Source organism: Aedes albopictus, chromosome 2 (genome assembly GCF_035046485.1).
Source record: "Aedes albopictus strain Foshan chromosome 2, AalbF5, whole genome shotgun sequence".
Classification (NCBI taxonomy): domain Eukaryota; kingdom Metazoa; phylum Arthropoda; class Insecta; order Diptera; family Culicidae; genus Aedes; species Aedes albopictus.
This window is the reverse complement of record NC_085137.1, coordinates 228,594,535-228,606,035: the sequence shown is the minus strand read 5'-3', so window position 1 is coordinate 228,606,035 and position 11,501 is coordinate 228,594,535.

The window sequence follows — 11,501 nt, the reverse complement described above, 5'->3', positions numbered from 1 at the left end:
TGCAGCCTAGTCGGCAATTTGAACTTTTACCGAGATTTTTGCCGAGTTCTCAGCTGTTGGATTCTCGGCGATTTATTTTACCGGCCTCGGCAAATTAAATTAAGTGTGTATAAGTGTGGGCCACCTTACCGTGTATGGAATTTAACGGGCATTTGAAATGACTCAAGTGGCAACATGGTGATGGTGCTACTAACGCAAAGTTCTCACATATCGCAATTTCACCAGAGGAAGAGTAGTCCTTCAAGAAGTTCTTCAAACATTCCTCCATGGTCTCTTTCAGGAGATCCTTAAACATTCCTTCCAGCAATTATTCAAGATGGTTATCTAAGGTTCTACTACTGCTGTATTGGCCAGGATCAGATCAACCCAATCTAGGGCTAGACCCATTTTATTGAGTATCATAATGTTCTGTCATTATGGAACTCAGGAACTGGGAACAAAAGATGGTGATTACGAATTGGGGAAGTGTTGGTGCATCTCGGCAATTCTAAAAAAAATCATAATGCCAAATATATCGCATACACCAAAGCATTCACTCTTGGCGAAAAATGAGCTGTGTTCATACACAGGGCTAATTACACAAGTTTACAAAATAAAACGAAAGTCGTGAACTTCTGTCAACGACCAAAATTTTTGAAGCACAATTTAGTGCTGATTTTGAAACCGACCTTCAAAAAATTTTAAGTAGAACAGTTTTTGAGTTTTAGCTCAATATCGAGTTTTGCACCTTTTCAAAATATGTAATTTACTAAAATTCAAATATATTGCGTTTTGTTCAACCAATTTTAAATCTTTTTCCATAAATTAAAAGCTGAATACAATACCATTCGATCATCTGAATACAGGTTTTGCGTCAGATAAATGAAATTCAAGATTTTGGCGAGTTTTAGCGACGATCTTCTTAAATTTTAGCAAAATTCCCAAAATTATTTGAAGAAATGTATTTTTTTTTTCAATAAGAAAAAACCAACTTAAAAATTCTTTCTCGACGTTTATTTGACATATCATATGTAAGCGAGTTACAGTAAAAATGTCAGCTCATTCGGAGCATTAATTACGGAGAATGAGATGTTTGAAGTGAGCGACACTGCTTAAAAATAGAACAAAAATCGTTTTTAAATCATCAACCTTGTATGGAAAGTCGAAAAAATTTCCGCTCTACTGTAATTTTTTTCTTTCGCGTTTTCGAACTCAGGACATGATTCTACACCAAAAATGATCATCAGCTTACCGAGTTCAAAACTGCTGTAAACTAGTGTTATAGGACATTGTCCAGTTAAATATCATCTGCTGAAACTGAAGGACAAAACTGAAAACGATTTTATAAGGAGACAAGTGAAACCTCTGAGCATGCACTGGTCCTCCTCTTTTCAACAGCAGAGCGATTTTTTTTGGTAAGGGATTTTTACAGACCTTTGAAGTATACTTTTTTAAATCCCAGTAAGAGGTAGTGTTTTTCATACGGTACATTATACCTAGCTGTGATAATACCAAGGTCTTGCGTTGATGATTTCTGTTCATACAGGGTGTTAGGTTCCTGAGTGCAAACTTTTTAAAGGGTGATAGAGGACCATAAATGGTGAAAAAAATGTTCTACGCATATGGTCAAATCTCAACCGTTACGTAGTTATTGAACTTCCCATGTTTTTGACTCTTATTGCCTCAATTGGCAATAACTTGAAAATGGTCAAACTTATCGAAGTTTTTTTACCCTTATTCGAAAGATTATTGAATTTTCTATCAAAAGGCATCTTTGAATCGATTGGTTTAGTTGAATAACTAAGTTTTCTAGAGCAAAATAGCTAAAAATAGTGTATTTTTAATGGTTTTTGTAAATTATCTTTGAAAAATGCGTAATAAATTAACATTCTTTCTTTGGCAAAGTTGTGGCCCCTGTTACACTCTACAATTCGTTTTTTGCCACCAAACTTCTAGCTCTTATCGTTTTCTTGCAATTTTGATTTAAATGTGCGGCTCCATGCGCAAAAATGTGCTTTCCATGACAGTTGCAAATTTATGATAAGAAATGCGATGTTTAAATCAAAATTGCAACAAAACGATAAGAGATAGAAGTTTTATGTCAAAGAACGAAGTGTAGAGTGGAACAGGAGCCACAACTTCGCCTAAGAAAGAATTTAAAATTATTACGCATTTTTCAAAGATAATTGACAAAAATAAATTAAAACACACTACTTTTGAGCTGTTTGCTCTAGAAAACTTAGTTATTTAAATAAACCAATCGACTCAAAGATGCCATTTGATAGAAAATTTAATAATCTTTCGAATAAGGGTAAAAAAACTTCACAAAGTTTGTACATTTTCAAGTTATTGCCAGGTAAGGCAATAAGAGTCTAAAACATGGGAAGTTCAATAACTACGTAACGGATGAGATTTGACCATATGCGTAGAACAATTTTTTTCTCCATTTATGGTCCTCTAACACCCTTTAAAAAGTTTGCACTCAGGAACCTAACACCCTGTATAAAAATTATTCACCTTGACTAGGTACGGTACAATTATAAAAATAGGTTGTGTACAGTCTTGTTGGAGATCACAGTCATTAACACCTTTTCGTCGATATTCGGCTGCCGTTGTCTCCGACATTCGCAACACAAGCAATCAAACTACCGTACGAAAAAGAAATGTCAAACGAATGCACTTGACCACGATTGCATCATCGAGAGACGGTTCGGCTTTTGTTATTCCTGTCTTCTTCCACAATCGGAGCTGTGTTGGCCATATGTGTATCGTATTCAATTCAACAAGCACGAACAAACTAATATTGACATTCATAATCGGGATTGACTGAAATCTATGCGAAAAGCTAGAATTAGACAAATTTCATCGTGTCAGACGACATTGATTTGACTCTTTTTTATGTTTATTGATCTTCGTCCTACCGCTTGTTTTGTGTGTAAGAGGTAACGGTAGCGCATGAATGTAACAAAGCAAGCTGACACCCGACTGCGGCACCGAAATGAAGGTAGTGAAAAGTGTCGAATGTTTACAACACTGGTTGTGTATCACAAAAGATCAAATATGGTCGCAGTGATAATATACCCGTATATCTGCATGCAATAAGGCTTCAGCACCGTGGATCCTAGGGTGAGTCTAGGATATTGTAGATGGTAGCGAAATCTGCAATGGCAATGGATATACCTACTTGCAATTACATCCACGATATTCATGCTATGTTATATGCTATACTACCCTAATAAATCAACACCATACACGGACCGTAATGTAAACGGTTCAACAATATCGCATTCTGTTCGAATTGTAGGGCAATTCAGGTATTTTGAACAGACCGTTACGCGTATATATTTTGGACATGGAAGTGTCCAAAATATATACGCGTAACGGCCTGTCCAAATTACCTGAATCACCCTATCCCGAATGGGTGGCTAAGCACGTTTTATTGTTATATTTTGGGCTTTTTTAAGCTTTTTTGAGGTTTTTTGGCTTGGCAAAACTAGTGTCGCTTCTCCTGAAAAATACAATAATATTTGTTGTTATTTGTAAGCAGTTTTCGCTTTTGAAAATCCATAGAATTTATATTTACCGCTAACATTTATATCCAGCATTTACGAGCACTGCCGGCCGCCAGATTGGTATGCACATTTTATGATAAGAGTCAAATACTCTGATGTCTGTCTGGTATGTGTTGCTTGGCAGCTGTTGATAAGATCTATCATCAATCTTTTCAAATAACTGCCAAATATCACAAGTCAGACCTCAGGTCGTATGATCCATACCATAAATCGTTCACAATTCATGTGGCCATTAGTATTTGTAAATGCTGAAGAAAATTGTTACCGAGAAATATGAATTCCTTGGTTTTTCAAAGGCGAAATCTGTTTACATAACAGCAAATATTATTGCATGTTTATTTTAACATCGGTTCAATTCACCCCATTAAACAAATTGAATTTGTATTGTTATCAACGGTAGTTTACTACGAGGTTTACTATTCACTAGATTCTTTTAATTTATTGGAAAACATTAGAAAAATCATTGCTCATCTTTTTCTTGTCGTAACGTCCTCACTTGGCTAAAACCTGATTTTCAGCTAGTTTTCTATATGTACTTCCTCAGTTATTCATTGAGAGCTTCCTCTGCCAACACGGCTTCACGTCTGTCAGTCATTGAAGTTTTTGCGAATAACATTCGATAACCGAAACATCTACTGTACTCAAATTTAAAACGAAAACTATAAAAAATATGTCATGTGATTTTGTATTTGATTATACAAACATGATCCAAGTAACAATAATATTCATTGTTATTTATTTGTTACGAATTGTTTTTAAGTGTAATTGAGAAATAAACTCTTTTTTAATAAAAAGTCCATGAGAACTTTGCATTCACTTTTGCAACCATATAAAAACAACTTTAATTAATTTTTACTGATAGTAACTTTAAATTATTATAGAACTATTGAAAAACAATCGAATCAATTAGTCACTAATAAAGCTAATGTTCACTTATTGTACGAACTATATGGGCTTGATTTCTATTGTAAAAAGTAACAATATATCTACTATGTGTTTTATTGTGAACAATAAAACCAGTCATATGTTAATCATATTTACCATGTAATGAATGGTATTTTTTTATCCGGGGAATTCCTTGTGAAATCCGAAAGGAAACATCTGGAGAAATCTCAGATCTATCTTCTGGAGGAATATCTAAAGGAAGCACTGGAGGAATCCTAGAGAAATTTCCTGGAGAAATCCCAGAATGGATTCTATAAGAAATCCGAAAAGAAACTCCTAAAGAAATCATAGAATGTATCCGTGGAGAAATCATAGAAAGAAGTCCTGGGGTAATCTCAGACGGAATTCCTGGAGGAATCCTAGGAAGAGCTCCTTAAAAATCCAAAAAACAATTCCTGGAGAAATCTCAGAAAGAATATCAAAAGACTTACCGACTTATCGATCAGGATAAGGCCAGGGTGGCCTCTGCTGTACGTAGTAACCGTCTTCATTCCATTCGGTCCAAGGCTGTTCTTATTTACAATTTAAAAAGACAGTACACCGTCTTCAGCCAGAGGCTGCACAGACTGAACATTACACTAACACGAGACAACGGACAACACACATAACACCCAGTGGCCCGATGGAGAATTTTCCGTTTGACGAAAAGTTTTCCCCGACTGGAGCGGGAATCGAACCCGCACTCCAAGGCTTACGAAACGCCTAGACGACTGACGCCGCTAACCGCACGGCCACGAAGCCCACACATTTACTGTATGGTGTCTACATTACTTTTTATTGTTTTTGTATTTTTATTTTTACAGTGGTGTCTATTGTAAAAATATGGTTTTAAATAGTAGTGTTACAATACAACGTTCGGTTTTTCTACTGTATTTTTTATTCGGGATAGTAGCCGTCACCATTCTACTCAGTCCATGGTTGTGAGTCTCCAGGTCCGCACTCTTCGCAAGGTTCGCAGATCTTCCTCCACTTGGTCGACCAACCTAGCTCGCAGCGCATCACGTCTTCTTGTACCGGTCGGATGACTCTCGAGAACCATTTTAGTCGGGTTGCTATCCGACATCCTGATGACGTGACCCGCCCACCGTAGTCTCCCGATGGTTGGTTCTCTCAGCAGCTGATGCAGCTCGTGGTTCATTCGCCTTCTCGAAGTCCCGTCCATAGAGAACTACCGGTCTAACCAGCGTTTTGTAGATAGTTAACTTCGTGTTACGACGAACTTTATTCGATCGTAGAGTTCTGCGGAGTCCAAAGTAAGCACGATTTCCTGCCACAATGCGCCTCTGAAATTCTTTGCTGGTGTCATTGTCGGCGGTCACCAGTGAGCCCAAGTACACGAATTCTTCAACCGCCTCGATTTCATCACCGTCGATAGAAATTCGGGGTGGCGGGCGCGGAGATTCCTCCCTGGAACCCTTTGCCATCATGTACTTTGTCTTCGACACATTAATGACTAATCCGATTCACCTGGCTTCACTCTTTAGTCCGATGTACGTTTCCGCCATCGTCTCAAATTTACGAGCTATAATAGCAATATCATCAGCGAAACCAAGCAGCTAAACGGACTTCGTGAAAATCGTCCCACTCGTGTTTATCCCCGCTCTCCTTATTACACCTTCTAATGCAATGTTGAACAGCAAGCATGAAAGACCATCACCTTGCCGTAACCCTCTGCGAGATTCGAAGCAACTCGAGATATGCTTGCAACGTCGCCATTGAGATGCTCATCGTAATGTTGCCGCCATTTCTCGACCACCTCACGCTCGCTCGTGAGAATACTCCCGTGATTATCTCGGCACATGTCGGCTTGTGGCACAAAGCCTCGGCGCGAGCGGTTCGGCTTCTCGTAGAACTTTCGTGTGTCCTTAGCGCGGTACAGCTCTTCCATCGCTTCGCGATCTCGTTCTTCCTGCTGGCGCTTCTTCATCCGGAAGACTAAGTTCTGCCTGTTCCGCGCCTGTTTGTAACGTGCCTCATTCGCTCTCGTACGGTGTTGCATCATTCTCGCCCATGCTGCATTCTTCTCGTTTTTCAACTGTTCACATTCGCCGTCGTACCAGTCGTTTCTGTGATTCGGAGTCGCGAAGCCTAGTGCTGTAGCCGAGGTACTACCTATGGCGGATCGGATGTCCCTCCAGCTAATTTCAAGTGTAGCTGCGCCAAGCTGCTCTTCCGTAGGTAGGGCCACTGCTAACTTCTGCGCGTAGTCTTGAGCCACTTCTACGTTACGCAGCTGGTGATAACTGTCGAAAGTTTTGAGCGCATGCATACAGCGACTAAGAAGTGATCCGAATCTACATTCGCACTGTGGAATGTGCGGACATTGATTATATCCGAGAATAATTTACCGTCGATTAGAACGTGGTCGATTTTGTTTTCTGTTTGATGGTCGGGTGATCTTCAGGTGGCTTTGTGGATATCTTTTCGGGGGAAAAAGGTGCTTCGGACTACCATACCACGGGAGGTTGCATAGTTTACGCATCGCTGGCCGTTATCATTCGATACGGCGTGCAGGCTGTTTCGCCCGATTACCGGTCTGAACATATCCTCCCTTCCTACTTGCGCGTTCATGTCGCCGACAACGATTTTCACGTCACGCGGCGAGCAACCATCGTATGTTTGCTCTAACTGCGCGTAGAACGCTTCTTTCTCGTCATCAGGTCTCCCTTCGTGTGGGCAGTGAACGTTGATGATGCTGTAGTTGAGAAACGACTCTTAACTCTTAAGGTGAAACTGGAAATAACGAAGCAATATTTTCAAAATCGGTTTTCGTGCACATGTAGAGCATTGGTCAAGGTATCTTCTGAATTTTTTTGTGGTAGAAAAAGTTTTCCATTTTGGCAGAAACCATTTTTTTGTGAAATTTTATTCAAAAATGGTCTCTGCAAAAACGAAAAACATTTTCCACCACGAAAAAAAATCAGGTGATACCTTGATCCATACTCTACATGTGTACGAAAACCGATTTTGAAAATATTGCTTCGTTATTTTATAAAAAATCAAAAACCAAAAAGTGAGGAAATGGATCCAGTTTCGCCTAAACATGCACATCCTTGCGTTGATCGGCTGCCACCCGATCAAACGTTGTCGCATCTTGCCCAACACTATCCCAGTTCATTGGCAGTGTCACAGCTTTGGTAGAAGGTAGCCGCTCGATGCCCGCTTTTCCACACTTTATGTCCAGTCCAACAAAGTTCCTGCAACGCCACGATGTCGAAGTTGCGGGGATGTAGTTCGTCGTAAATTATCCTGTCACATCCTGCGAAACCTAGTGACTTGCAATGTTCCAAGTTTCCAATCGTAGTCCTTATTTCGTCGCGTGGGTCTTTGCCGATTGTCTCTCGTTTCCTCCTATGTTATTCGCAATGGGGATTTTTACGGGTGGTTTATTGGGCCTACGCCAACACTCCTGTCTTACCGGAGGGCCATCGTGTCAGTTCTGTTTAACATCCCAACCAACACTGGGACGACCACGCTTGGGTCTACCACCTAGGATCTAGCTGGGCGTGGGGCAGCGTTTGTTACTCAGCCGCTGGATGCCAGAACAGACGCTGTTTGAGCCGCACCTCCTTGGTGAACAGACGCTCGCGCCATACCTCCTCAATCTGAAATGAGCCATTTTACGAGACGTTTCGGATCAGCTGATCGCTCATTTCATGAATGAAAATTTGACAGGAGGTTGCGCCCAAGCCCGTGAGTGTTAATATCAATATCAACACTGTTGTCGTTTCGTAAAATAGACTATATTGGAAAGAATTCCAGCTCCAGAAAGGCTTCCTCAAAAAATCTCAGAATGAATTCCTTTAAAAAAATCTAGAGGAAACTTAAGGACGTGGGTTCTTCAAAAGGAGAAACATTTTGGTTTTTGTAAATGTACAGCCCATTGTGAATCTAAAATTTGACACTTGGATAGTTATTTGCCATCGAAAAGTTAAAAAATAACCACGACGGTGGCCCATTTGATATTTGACAGAGGAGTAGTTATTTGGAACAAAATACAGTACGCAGCCAAATCATTGCGAACAAAAAATAACTATCGAACTGTCAAGACTAACCCTGCTCGCGAGTAGGGTTATTTTCAAAATAACTATCGAAATGTCAAATTTTAACTAAAAGTTAAACGAACAAGCGAAATGGTTCACACCCTTAATAATCCTTATAGTGGTTTCGCAGCGCGGTGTCACGAACACTAATGCAAATCTACTGGTTGAAAATATGCCCATTTGATTTTGCTGGGAACAGCTGATCTTTGTTTACTATTTTCAACCAGTAACTCAAGTGGTGTTCGTGTAATGCAGCGTGTACGTACACGCAACACTACTAAAAGCAGAAACCACTATGTGCAGGCAATTCCAGGCGCTTGGACCGGTATGACTTCGAGCCGGAGTTGAGGCCTGTTCCTCCGCTGGGAACAGCATGCGCATCGCATTAGGTACGGGAAGCGGGAATGCAAACAGCACGACTGACGACGTGCACGTGAGCGCCACTATCGTCACATAAAAAAAAAAAATGCGCGCTCCACTGGCTTTTCGCACGTTCGCCACCTTCACCACTGACAGAGAGGAAAGTCGGCCAAAATTTCGGGAGTGTGAAATCGTTTTCTCTCGCGCGAGTCTCCTCTGCTGATGGCGCTTTGTTGTTGGTTTGTTGATGCCTACATATGAATATGTGGTGTTCAACTTCAACCGCTTCGCAGCCGGCGTACAACAATGTAAACAAAGCACCCACCGACCGGATGGGTGAGATGAAAAGGAAAATCGTTTTGGAAAATCTGATTTCACAACAGGGTGCCCGAAAAGTAATCGGAGAGATTCGTAACGCATGCACTGAAAAGATAACAGCAGTGTTGCCACATTTTTATCTGTACCGAAGGCTCAAAAATCTTATTTATCTGTACCAGACATTCGAAAAATCTGTACCCAAAATCTGTACCAAATTTGTACCACATTTGATTTAAAATCGCCTAAAATACACAAAAAAGAGCATTACATTCAGTCTAAACTATGAAAAACACTTAACTCCTAAACTACCAAGGGTCCAAAAAAAGTCGGAAGTCCAACTTCGACAAGGCATTTCTCGGCCGTTTTTCAACCGATTTCAAAACTTTTTTTTGCGATGGAACCGGACAGGTTTCAAGATCATTGTCCATTTGAAAAAATATAAAATAGATGCGTCTACCCAAAGTTATTAAGCAAAAGGCACTTCCTAGTTTTTTTTGAGAGCGCATTTTTTGCGCACATTGATCAATAAAACAAAATTTAAAGCGATGACATATGGTTTTTTCGACTCTAAATCATGCGTACAGCTGGAGTGAACATGTTTATGCAAAATTAGTGATTTTTCAGTACACTGATATTTTATCTTACTCAACAAACTGCTAAAATACCCTATTTTTCACATGAAAGAAGCAATAAATCAAAATTCAAAGCGATGACATATAGTTTTTTTGGTCTTAAATTGTTCGTAGGATTGTACTCGACATTTTTTATGAACAATGAAAATGTTCTAATTACACTCTTATTTTGTTTTACCCGGAAAACTACGAAAATTCCATACTTTTTACACAAAGTAGTCAACAAAACTAAATTTAAAACGATAACATGTAGTTTTTTAGCCTTGAAATGTTCGTAGCAGTTTGGGGGACATACTTGAAGAATAATAGTGATGTTTTTATTACACTCAAATTTTGATTCACTCAAAAATCAACGAAAGTACCACATTTTCCACGCGAAGTGGTTAAAAAAAAATAATGGCTTACAATGCAAAGTAGTTTTTTGCCTTTAAATTATTCGTGAAAGCGTACTGGACGTTCTTGATGAGTAATAGTGATGTTTTCATGACACACTTAATTTATTTTACTCGAAAAGCTACAAAAATACCATAATTTTCACACAAAATAGTCAAAAATTTAAAGCCATAACATGTAGTTGTATGGCCTGAAATTTTCCGTTACAATGTACTGGACCTGTTTTTGATAAAATGTTGATGTTTACATTACACTAATATTTTGTTTTATAAAAAATGTACGAAAATGCCACAAAAAAGCGAATATGTCAAAATTTAAAGTAATAATATGTAGTTTTTCAACTTTGAATTTATCGTAGTAGTTTAGTGGATTTATTTGAACAACCCAAGTGATGTTTTTATTACACTCATATATTATATCACTCAAAATACTAGGAAAATACCACATTTTGCACACAAAGTAGTCATCAAATGAAAATTGCAGTCAATGCATTACAGCTTTTTTTGTAATGAAATTATTTGTAAAAAAGTACTAGACTTGTTTGATAAACAATAGTGATCTTTCAATTACACTCGTTGTTTTCTAAATTTGTTTGTAAAAAATTTCAAACTACTCAAATAAAGAGAACTTACTATGCGCAGCATATAGTCACATGTTGATGTACCGTAAAAAATATATTTTTACACAGATAATGATTTATGATATCTGAGTCTCTGAATCTCAGTGCTTTTAGATTTTTACTCAGGTTGAGTAGTGACTCACTTAGTTATTTATAATTTTAAAAAATTCTTCTTGTTTTGATACAATAAATTGTTTCATACGGATTTTCCCATGATGCTGATACTCTTTGCGTTGCAATCTGTAATATTTTTTGGGATTTAATATGTTTTTCAAAACACTATCAAAATGAAAATGTGATTCTCGCTCATATGAAAATAAATATTGATGACCCAAAACAATTAAAACTGACCAATCCTTTCATTGCAATTATAACTGAGGTATAATATTAGGGAAATTTGCTGAAAAACTATCAATGTTACCCCTTTTAACGGTATTGCTTCAGAAACTCTCCTATATGCATTTGTTTTTCAGCAGTTTCCCAAGAGGTGCACTGAAAGGAGGAACGGAAACTTCTTCGCTGGTTTTCACCCGGAGTTTCTCCCGGGATTTCTCTTAGAGATTTTCAGAGTTCTTTCATGAATTTTCTTAATATTTCCTACCATAGCTTTTTTTCCGAGATTTCCCAGATTTCTTACGAA